Consider the following 12,790-nt stretch of genomic DNA (forward strand, 5'->3'; position numbering starts at 1 on the left):
ACTGGCTCGGAGCAAACCACACACAGAAAACACGCCCACTGACAAAACGACATCTCTGCAGGAGGAAAGGACCGAGCCAAGCTCCACAAGATGGTAACTGAAGGGGCCCAGAAGCACTCGGAGAACCAGTTCCACCACGGCGTCGCAGCTCGCACCGGCCAGACTGATATCGTGGATTGACTCCTGTTGATCTCGTGTCGACCGCGAAGCCATTACCCTCGCTATACAGCGCGGCCCCACTGGACTCACATGGCGACCTCACATGCGCCGACGCTCAAGACGGACAAGTCATCTTGTGTCTCATTGCGCGACCGACCAACCGATCGATCCAACCGGCCTTAAAGGTTGATCCGAACGACAGACATATCAGCATTCCGGACGACAGACAGACACTAACTGCCTCACAAATTCGGACTAGAGACCGACTAGCAAGCTGGGGACAAGAGACTGACCCAGACTCACTGCCTGACTCAGACTGGTGCAGACTGCTCACTGGCGATTTTTTTTTCCTTTATTGGTTTTCAATTCCCCCCGAAGGGGGCGGGCTCGCAGAAGCTTAGTGCTCTGCTATACACCTTACAGACTTAAAAAAAACGGAAGAAGAAAATAAACAAGAGAAACAGGCGATAAAACGGTGACTTAAAGTATAAAATGGAAGCAAAAGGCGGAAAGTTAAAACAGAAAGCAAAGGGGTTGGCAATGTTAATAAAATACACAGGAATCAGACAAGTAATACGATAAACACACAATTTTAAAAAAAAGAACATGGCGACAGTCTGGTTTCTGTTCACAAGAGATAGAAAAACACACCCAGCGACAGTAAGATGACCATTTGCAACACTTCCCAAAAGACACACAACACGGAACACTCGCTGTAAGACACTCACTGTAAAACACTGCACGAAAATGGCGGCACAAAGATGACACTCCCGAGACAAGGGCAGATTGGGGGGGGGAGGACCTGGAGGAGGGGGAAAAACAAGGAGGGAGGAGACGAAAAAGCGAAAAGGGGGGTGGAACCAAGGAGGGAGAGGACTCATAAGGGGGCAGAGGGCAGGGCAGATGCGAGAGGGAATGAGAAAAGGCAGAGGAGGGAAATTCAAAGGGACTCAGGGGAGAGAAGGGGGCAGAGAGAGGGGAGGCAGGGAAAAAAGAGGATGGAATGGGGGGAGCCTGGGAAAAGGATAGAGGAAAGGAGGGGGAGAGAGGATCGGAGTTGATAGGACGGATAAATGGAGGGAGAGAGGGCATCATCTGCGAGAGGGAGTTGATGAAAGCCACCTTGGAAAAGGAGATGAAGGGTGTAGAGATGGAGGATAGAGGGGAAACAACAGTGAAGACGTGGCAGGGGGTGCGGATGGGAGAGGAGCAATCAGGGGGGTGAGGGGGATCAAGGCGGTGGGAGGTGTAGAGGATGCGGATATGTTCGAGGAATAGGAGCAGATGGGGGAAAAGAATGAGGTCATAGAGGATCCACATGGGGGACAGGAGGCGTTTATGGAAGGCGAAGCAGAGTGCATGACGCTCAAGGATCTGGAGGGACTTATAGAATTTTGGGGGGGGGGGGCAGATATCAAGGCAGGACTGGCATAACAGAGGATGAGACAGATTAAGGATTTGTAAGTGTGGAGGATGGTAGAGGGGTGCCACCCCCATGTCCAGCCAGAGAGAAGTTTTGGATTAGATGGAGCAGAGATGAGGGATCCAGGTGAAGTGATGGTCAATGGTGAGGCCAAGGTAGGTGAGGGTGGGGGTGAAGCGGACAGGACGGGCGCAGACAGTAAGGGCGAAATCCAGGAGCCGGAAGGAGCGAGTGGTACGACCTATGATGATTGCCTGGGTCTTGGAAGGATTGATTTTCAGGAGCCACCGGTTACACCATGCAGCAAAAATGTCAAGGTGATTCTGGAGAAGGCGTTTGGACCGTTGGAGGGTAGGAGCGAGGGCAAGGAATGCAGTGTCATCGGCATATTGCACGAGGTGTACTGGGGGGGGGGGGGGGGAGTTGCGGCTTATCTGCCATGTACAGGTGGTAGAGGAGAGGGGAGAGGACAGAGCCCTGGGGCACACCTGCAGAGGGGTAGAAGGTGTGGGAATTGGCATTATGGATGGTAACATAGGAGGGGCGGCGGGAAAGGAAGGAGGCCATCAGACGGATGTAGTTGATAGGAAGGGCGTTGATTTGGAGTTTAAACAGGAGACCGGGATGCCAGACACGGTCGTAGGCCTTTTCGACGTCGAGGGAGACGTAGCGACGGGAGTTAAGCTGGAGGGAGAGAAGATGAGTGAGGCGGAGGAGTTGGTCATCGGCAGAGAAGGGAGGTCGAAAGCCACATTGGGTGTTGGGGAGGAGGTGGTGTTGGCGGAGATGGTGATGGATGCGCCAGGAAAGGATGGATTCCAAGAGCTTGCTGAACACAGATGTGAGACAGATAGGACGATAGGAACAGGCATCAGATGGAGGCTTGTTGTGTTTGGAGAACATCAGGATACGGAAGGATTTCCACAGGTCGGGATAGAAGCCAGTGGCAAGGATGACATTGTAGAGGGTGACAAGGACTGAAAGGAAGGAGGAAGGGCAGTGTTTAAGGTGGCGGTAGGTATGTAGTTGTGGCCAGGAGCAGGGTTGCCTCACTGGCGAGCACATAACGCCCCTTAAATGCACGTGAACAGGCAACGTTTCCCCTTTCCCACCAGAGGGAGACACCAAAGCTCCAATTGCCACAGCGGCGCCACCGCCAGAAACGGAGGGCGACTCCTTCACACTACGCGGTGCGGCGAGCTCTACAAAACAGCAATTTTTACTACAGCTCGTCTACATTTTTTTAAAAAAGAGCGTAATGTTATGCTCAGTGAGCAATCATGACAGATTACAAGTGACTCTGGACAGCAAACAAACGCCAGTAGACATGGAAGGAGGCCACTGTCGGCGTGGCTGGAAAGTTGGTTTTTCATAATGTGACACGATACCAATATCCAGACCACTTTTATGACAACCTGCGTAACCTAAATCTTCTGCAGATACAAGCTTGACGCCTGGTATCGACAGACTACGATACCAAGAATGAAATAGCGGTAGAACCTGACGCGAAATTTAACTAGTCATCGTTACTACAGGGATCAAGGGTCAGGGAATGAAATCATCCGTTGCCTTCCCAAAGGAATTAAACTGACTATGACCTAAGACGATTTGACGAAACATATCAGAAAATCTAAATATTGATCGCTGGAGTGTTATTTGAAGCATTTTCCTTTCAAATATTTTAGCGACTTGCCACTGGACCACGTTGGCCAGTAAGACAAAAGCTCTCCACATCTATAGTCCAAGTTAATCAATTTCTTACTCATTTCATTCAGCTCAACTTTCGTGTACTGCGAGCTGCTTCTCTCCACTCTAAGGCTTCATATTTCATACACATTCAAAGCACCTCGGAGGTTGCCCGGAAAGTAACGTAAAGTAATTTTATTTCTTCAACAACTCTTTATCGAACATAATGATAATTACACACACGAAACAACGGTGTTTTATCTAAACACCCTATTTTTTCGCTTAATCTCCAACCCGTTCTACGGTCCTCCTCCAGCGCGAAACAAGGGCGTGCATCCCCAGTGGGTACCAGCCCTTGACCTGGTGGCGGAACCAGTGCTTCACTGTGTTAATTACCTCCTCATCGTCCTCAAAATGTCTTCCTCGAAAGCCATAATTTAATGGCCCAAAGAAGCCGAAGTCCGAGGGGGCTAGATCACGTGTGTCAGGTGTGACAGCCATGGATGGCTCCCGACCGCAGCAAATCGTGGAGCTCCGCCTAATCACCTACTGGTGACTTCACCCTCCTTGCCCGGCGAATAACTGTACTTCTGTCCACAGTAGATGCTCCATAGACTTTGCACAAGCATTTGTGAATATTTCCTACAGTTCATTTCTCTGCAGTGAGCCATTCAATGACGGCGCTTTACTTGTAACGTACACCACCTTTAGTCACCATTTTGAAACTGTCCTGCAAGAACTGTATCTGTCGGAAGTAACGGAAACTTGGCGCCCTGTATCAGGAGACGTCAAATAATACAAACGTAACGTTTCGAAATCGTAGCATTGTTTTTGGTTGAGCAAAAAAATAGGGTGCGTTACTTTCTCGGCAACCCTCCTAGGTACCTATGCATTTGCCTTGCAAATCAAACGATATCAAAATTAAAAAAAATATATAAGACTTATGAAAGATAAAGAAAAAATACAAGTAAGCTGTCTCAGCTTTTTACTGATTTAAAAAGTGTTATTACAACAACTAAAGTGACTGGCTACAAAGAAAGGGTGCACTTCCAAAGTGAAACGATTTTAGCGACTGACTTCACCCCGAACAACGACACAGACCAGTGGCTGTCAACATGGTCCATAGCGCACGCAAGTGGAAGTTCCAACTTCCATGGTGGGCGGTAAGTATTTTAAAAACTTTTTCATTATGTATGCATAATATTTTAAGATATTTTAACATAAAATATTTGGTAAGTAATTAAAACTGTAATTGCGGGAACTCTGCTTTATAAATCACGATTACTGTGGAACCGGTGTGCGTTTAGAAGATTATATTGTTAACAGGGATACAGAAGTGGGCGGCAGGTAGGAAAGGTTGACTACCCGTGACACAGGCAGTAAGTACGAGCTGACTCAATACTGGTGGTCACAAATGCACACGTGTCTGCCGAGCTGAAGTCAGGTTTCGTCTTACCGCATATCATACCGAAATATTTGAAGAATCGCTTCTCTTCAAGTGACTAACTATTACAGATGTTTTCTTCTCCCCAGAACGAAACTGCTCAGGATTTATCAACTGGCATGTTACTACTGAAATAGAGGTGAGTTTTTTGTTATCGAATTTTTCCTGTATGGTTAATTAAACTTAGATTTTATGAAAACTAATCCATTAAGTCAAATTGCAGGTTTTATGAGAATACTTCATGTTTAGAGACCGATTGATTTTAATTCTATCTGGTTTTTTTTCGCAACGTGTATTTATTAATGCGTTCCATTTTTAAAGTTGTTCAGTATTTGTTTATTTTTTTGAGGATTACTTCTTGAATCATTACCTTTGCGCACAATTATCACTTTCTTTTATCAAAGGTATTTTTGAGGTCAGAAAATGTGACATATTTGTATTAGTTACATTTGAATCATTTTAGTTTCAGAATGAAGACATCATCTGCCGTTAAATGGTACTTTCCTGCAGTGCAGTACAGCAGTAGCATTGGTTGTTTCAGTCCTCAGCCGCTGCATTTGGATGAGCTTGCCACGAATTTCAGCACCGCGTGAGGTTCTTGAATTCTGGTTGTCTTTTTAAAGCATATTTAAACCTGGGTCGTATTATTATCGTGTAGTAGCTATTTTGTACTATTCCAGCAGTTGGTTTTGTTGTATATTTTCTGATTTTATTCAGACCATAGTTGATTGAGATGATGAATGTTGTTGTTGTTGTTGTCTTCAGTCCTGAGACTGGTTTGATGCAGCTCTCCATGCTACTCTATCCTGTGCAAGCTGCTTCATCTCCCAGTACCTACTGCAACCTACATCCTTCTGAATCTGCTTAGTGTACTCATCTCTCGGTCTCCCTCTACGATTTTTACCCTCCACGCTGCCCTCCAATGCTAAATTTGTGATCCCTTGATGCCTCAAAACATGTCCCACCAACCGATCCCTTCTTCTAGTCAAGTTGTGCCACAAACTTCTCTTCTCCCCAATCCTATTCAATACCTCCTCATTAGTTACGTGATCTATCCACCTTATCTTCAGTATTCTTCTGTAGCACCACATTTCGAAAGCTTCTATTCTCTTCTTGTCCAAACTAGTTATCGTCCATGTTTCACTTCCATACATGGCTACACTCCAAACAAATACTTTCAGAAACGACTTCCTGATACCTAAATCTATATTCGATGTTAACAAATTTCTCTTCTTAAGAAACGCTTTCCTTGCCATTGCCAGTCTACATTTTATATCCTCTCTACTTCGACCATCATCAGTTATTTTACTTCCTAAATAGCAAACTCTTTTACTACTTTAAGTGTCTCATTTCCTAATCTAATTCCCTCAGCATCACCCGATTTAATTTGACTACATTCCATTATCCTCGTTTTGCTTTTGTTAATGTTCATCTTATATCCTCCTTTCAAGACACTGTCCATTCCGTTCAACTGCTCTTCCAAGTCCTTTGCTGTCTCTGACAGAATTACAATGTCATCGGCGAACCTCAAAGTTTTTACTTCGTCTCCATGAATTTTAATACCTACTCCAAATTTTTCTTTTGTTTCCTTTACTGCTTGCTCAATATACAGATTGAATAACATCGGGGAGAGGCTACAACCCTGTCTCACTCCTTTCCCAACCACTGCTTCCCTTTCATGCCCCTCGACTCTTATGACTGCCATCTGGTTTCTGTACAAATTATAAATAGCCTTTCGCTCCCTGTATTTTACCCCTGCCACCTTTAGAATTTGAAAAAGGGTATTCCAGTCAACATTGTCAAAAGCTTTCTCTAAGTCTACAAATGCTAGAAACGTAGGTTTGCCTTTTCTTAATCTTTCTTCTAAGATAAGTCGTAAGGTCAGTATTGCCTCACGTGTTCCAACATTTCGACGGAATCCAAACTGATCCTCCCCGAGGTCTGCATCTACCAGTTTTTCCATTCGTCTGTAAAGAATTCGCGTTAGTATTTTGCAGCCGTGGCTTATTAAACTGATAGTTCGGTAATTTTCACATCTGTCAGCACCTGCTTTCTTTGGGATTGGAATTATTATATTCTTCTTGAAGTCTGAGGGTATTTCGCCTGTCTCATACATCTTGCTCACCAGATGGTAGAGTTTTGTCAGGACTGGTTGTCCCAAGGCCGTCAGTAGTTCTAATGGAATGTTGTCTACTCCGGGGGCCTTGTTTCGACTCAGGTCTTTCAGTGCTCTGTCAAACTCTTCACGCAGTATCGTATCTCCCATTTCATCTTCATCTACATCCTCTTCCATTTCCATAATATTGTCCTCAAGTACATCGCCCTTGTATAAACCTTCTATATACTCCTTCCACCTTTCTGCCTTCCCTTCCTTGCTTAGAACTGGGCTGCCATCTAAGCTCTTGATATTCATGCACGTGGTTCTCTTCTCTCCAAAGGTCTCTTTAATTTTCCTGTAGGCAGTATCTATCTTACCCCTAGTGAGATAAGCTTCTAAATCCTTACATTTGTCCTCTAGCCATCTCTGCTTAGCCATTTTGCACTTCCTGTCGATCTCATTTTTGAGACGTTTGTATTCCTTTTTGCCTGCTTCATTTACTGCATTTTTATATTTTCTCCTTTCATCAATTAAATTCAATATTTCTTCTGTTACCCAAGGATTTCTAGCAGCCCTCGTCTTTGTACCTACTTTATCCTCTGCTGCCTTCACTACTACATCCCTCAGAGCTACCCATTCTTCTTCTACTGTATTTCTTTCCCCTATTCCTGTCAATTGTTCCCTTATGCTCTCTCTGAAACTCTGTACAACCTCTGGTTCTTTCAGTTTATCCAGGTCCCATCTCCTTAATTTCCCACATTTTTGCAGATTCTTCAGTTTTAATCTACAGGTCATAACCAATAGATTGTGGTCAGAGTCCACATCTGCCCCTGGAAATGTCTTACAACTTAAAACCTGGTTCCTAAATCTCTGTCTTAGCATTATATAATCTATCTGATACCTTTTAGTATCTCCAGGGTTCTTCCACGTATACAACCTTCTTTCATGATTCTTAAACCAAGTGTTAGCTATGATTAAGTTGTGCTCTGTGCAAAATTCTACTAGGCGGCTTCCTCTTTCATTTCTTAGCCCCAATCCATATTCACCTACTATGTTTCCTTCTCTCCCGTTTCCTACACTCGAATTCCAGTCACCCATGACTATTAAATTTTCGTCTCCCTTCACTATCTGAATAATTTCTTTTATTTCATCGTACATTTCTTCAATTTCTTCATCATCTGCAGAGCTAGTTGGCATATAAACTTGTACTACTGTAGTAGGTGTGGGCTTCGTATCTATCTTGGCCACAATAATGCGTTCACTATGCTGTTTGTAGTAGCTTACCCGCATTCCTATTTTCCTATTCATTATTAAACCTACTCCTGCATTACCCCTATTTGATTTTGTGTTTATAACCCTGTAGTCACCTGACCAGAAGTCTTGTTCCTCCTGCCACCGAACTTCACTAATTCCCACTATATCTAACTTTAACCTATCCATTTCCCTTTTTAAATTTTCTAACCTACCTGCCCGATTAAGGGATCTGACATTCCACGCTCCGATCCGTAGAACGCCAGTTTTCTTTCTCCTGATAACGACATCCTCCTGAGTAGTCCCCGCCCGGAGATCCGAATGGGGGACTATTTTACCTCCGGAATATTTTACCCAAGAGGATGCCATCATCATTTAATCATACAGTAAAGCTGCATGTCCTCGGGAAAAATTACGGCTGTAGTTTCCCCTTGCTTTCAGCCGTTCGCAGTACCAGCACAGCAAGGCCGTTTTGGTTAATGTTGCAAGGCCAGATCAGTCAATCATCCAGACTGTTGCCCCTGCAACTACTGAAAAGGCTGCTGCCCCTCTTCAGGAACCACACGTTTGTCTGGCCTCTCAACAGATACCCCTCCGTTGTGGTTGCACCTACGGTACGGCCATCTGTATCGCTGAGGCACACAAGCCTCCCCACCAACGGCAAGGTCCATGGTTCATGGGGGGATGATGAATGTTAGGGACAAAGAAATCTTCTTATTTTCCTTGCTGTGTGAAGCCGCTATCTGACCGAGGCGTTTAGGAAGTCATATGTGCTCCTTTCATCTTACGGCTAGCATACCGTATCCTTACCATACTGGGAAGTGATGTGCAGACAAAGTGGGAAGGATGAGCGAAGAGTGAATACCTTGAGACAAGTCCGTCAGATTTAACCCACATACGTTTCTGCTGTTGTACTTCATCCATGTTCTCCTTTGCCACTCGTTGCCTGCGTGCGGAGCTAGCATACCTCTATGAAAGAAGTAAGTCGTTTCATTGATATTTACATTGATATTCCTGCATCTGTGTCCTTCCTGTATCTTTTCCTGTTGTTTAATCCAGTACGTATAACTTCGTAAGGGTGGCCAGTATCTGTTTCCCGCTAGAGTAGGTTTTACAGTAGCGCCAGCTTAGAAATACAGAGACCTTTAACGTGACCATCAGGACTGGTGTCCGAGAGGGTAGTCAAGGTTAAGTTGGTAAGTGTGTGCGGTGGTTATCTCTAGCGGCTCCTATTACATGGGATTGCTAAAGCAGCTACCACTCGTCTGGTACAAACACACATTCCCACTGAGATTGGTTATGAATGGACGTATCTTCGGACTGTCTTTGGATGGGGAAACTTGAATTTACTTAGTATATGATGTTCACATTTATCAATCTTTATTTCAGTATTTTGGTTACTAGAGGGAAATCATTCTAATTTTTGTAGGAGTAATTGTGGCTGTTGATTTGACATTATTCTAGTGTTTCTGCGTGTGAATACGTTGCCTGTAAGAGAGTTGCCTATCATGTCATATTCAGGACAAAGAGACTTTATTCTTCGCCAAGTCAGAAATCGGAAAATGCACTCAGTGTGTCATATAAATTCGACGAGCACAGCCGTGAGAAATGTAAGACTGAGTGTTAGATCTTTCTTGTATTTCAGGAACTTGAAAGACGATAGCTTTATTAAGCTAGGGTGCCATCTAAGCTCATGTATTATGTGTGTAGATGTCCAAATTTAAGTTGGTTTTTCTCATAGAAAGGATGATCCTTGTTCGATTACTGGTTACTCGAACTACATTTAAATTGAATAGATCCAAATTTGTGGAACAAAATGAATACCTACATGAGTGGATCGTCCCTTTTTTTCATTTTTCTGCTATGGAATTTAGTGGACGTTTCGCCGTTTGGCACACGTTCATGGTTCAGCCAAGAATTTTCTGTCGCTGTGTAAATTGTCGATATTGGAGAGTTACTTTCATGTCTATTTCTTTGATGAATGGGTGAGTGCGTGATTACAAGGTATTTGTTTGAGACCACGTGTTATTCTTCTCCTAAGGCATTCAGTATATATATATATATATATATATATATATATATATATATATATATATATATATATATGCCTTATGAAAGGAATATATATAAGGTAGGTGTAATGCACTGCCCCTTTTTTGGGTGATTCATGTTAAATAAACTTAACTGTTGCATTAATATATGGGGCGTAATCAGATTATTTCAGTCATAATTGGGCCAGTACATCAAACAAGAATTAACAAGAAGTATTAAAGGAATTAAAATAAAATTGATGAGGCTACCAGATGATACGTTTCTTATCTCACTTACTAGAATACAGAGAAATTTTACATGCCTCCTCACTCTAGGATATTTTTTGTTCCATTATTATTAGCACTTTATGTATAGCTCACCCGGCCAGAATACATTATTTCAGCTATTGCTGTAACGTTTTGCGTGTCGAAGACACGGAGTAGAATAGTAAGAGGATGGTAATCTTAATCTTTTATATGTCGAATCCTACTATCATATATTAGTTCAGGTATGATTAGCAAATACTAACCTTTCGAAAAGTACCAGACCTTCTGACCTACACACCAAGAAAACGTTCTAAAGTAGACTATGAGATATATTCCTTAGTATTTGGAGGACGCCATGAGCTCAGTGACACTTCTGACGAGAAGAAGCTGGTAGTTAGGACCAGCCAGATAAAGGCATCATAGCAGATCGCGCAGTGTTCCCTCGGGACTCGCTTGCAAAAGTGACCTCAATAATTATAGGAAGGTTCACTTAGTGTTGCAACAAAATAGTAACAATCCTGACAATAAGCTGTTTAGTTCATGGAACTGTAGCTTTAAAGCCGGCCGCGGTGGTCTCGCCTTTCGAAAAGTACCGGACCTTCTGACCTACACACCAAGAAAACGTTCTCAAGTAGACAATGAGATATATTCCTTAGTATTTGGAGGACGCCATGAGCTCAGTGACACTTTTGACGAGAAGAAGCTGGTAGTTAGGACCAGCCAGATAAAGGCATCATAGCAGATCGCGCAGTGTTCCCTCGGGACTCGCTTGCAAAAGTGACCTCAATAATTATAGGAAGGTTCACTTAGTGTTGCAACAAAATAGTAACAATCATGACAATAAGCTGTTTAGTTCATGGAACTGTAGCTTTAAAGCCGGCCGCGGTGGTCTCGCGGTTCTAGGCGCGCAGTCCGGAACCGAGCGACTGCTACGGTCGCAGGTTCGAATCCTGCCTCGGGCATGGATGTGTGTGATGTCCTTAGGTTAGTTAGGTTCAATTAGTTCTAAGTTCTAGGGGACTGATGACCACAGATGTTAAGTCCCATAGTGCTCAGAGCCATTTGAACCATTTTTTTTTTTTTTTGTAGCTTTAAATGTTACTGTGCAGAAGCGATCGATCTCACTTTGGCCGGTTTTCTTTCCACCACGAGACCCCTATACAGAGGGCGACAGTTACTACTCGAGGGACGTAGGCGAGTGGATGACGAACGACATAACACGCCATCATACTCCACTGGCCAATCACACTGCTCTCATATCGCTCTGTTCTTTCTTGCGCTCACGCTCTCTCTCTCTCTCTCTCTCTCTCTCTCTCTCTCTCTCTCTCGCTCCCTCTGTCTCCCTGTCTTTCACACAGACCCAGTATCCTAAGATACACAATCATACGAAATCAATAACAAATGATTAATTGTTCGCACCCATTAAAACATGGATACCAAATGTAGTGAATTCTATCGTCCAAAAACAAAACAAAAATTCCTTTGTTAAGTACATGCAAATCTATGGTGCACAACACATTCCACTTTCCAACCAAATTACGCCTCATATTGCTGTTATTAATAATGTACGGCCTATCCTGTTCAACCAAACCCGCACGATTAGCTTTGATAATGCCATATACTAAGTACACGAAGTATTAAACTGTGTTTTAAGACATATAGGGGTAAATGGATTGTTTTTTTTCTACTATTCTGAAAATGTTTCAAGCCTCTTGCCCTTCAGCAACGTTTCGACTCATGACCAATCTTTGGTAGACCTGCTACAATCAATCGAATGCACATGCATGACAGTTGGTGTCTCATGTCATTAAAACACTTCCCAACTACATGAAAGCAAGTCAGGTTTGTTTTTAGTTAAATTAGTATGACTTGTCATGATTTTAGTAACATGCGCCATGTGTTGCACGAGCAATAGACTGGTTTCATTACATGCATTAAACACAGATCGTGGTTTGCAAGCCCTAGATTTGAGTCAATCTATCACAGCGCCAAAGGTGATCCAGATATCTTTGTACATGTTAAAAGATAATAGTAAACCGCTGTAACACTGAAGCGGGACTAGAATTCATGGAGAAACATATCAATGATAAGATTCGCTGAAGAAAGCACTTCCCAATAAAAGTGTAGAAGAATTGCAAGACCTATTGCATGAAATGAACAGCCTAAAGGGACATGCTACAAGCTGAGGGAAAACCGAAAAAAAAACGAAAGTTGTGACGAGCGGCAGATATGAGATTAGTGACGAACTTAACATCAAAATAGGGAACAACGGAGAAGACAAAATGAAATAGTTCTGTTACATTTGTAAGAAAACACCCAATAACTCACCAAGGAAAGGTGGTGTAAAAGGCAGACTATCACAGGAAAACAGAGAATTCCTGGGCAAAAGAAGTCAATTTCTATCAAACATTGGCTCTAATTTGAGGAAAAAA

Source organism: Schistocerca gregaria, chromosome 4, assembly GCF_023897955.1.
Source record: "Schistocerca gregaria isolate iqSchGreg1 chromosome 4, iqSchGreg1.2, whole genome shotgun sequence".
Lineage (NCBI taxonomy): Eukaryota > Metazoa > Arthropoda > Insecta > Orthoptera > Acrididae > Schistocerca > Schistocerca gregaria.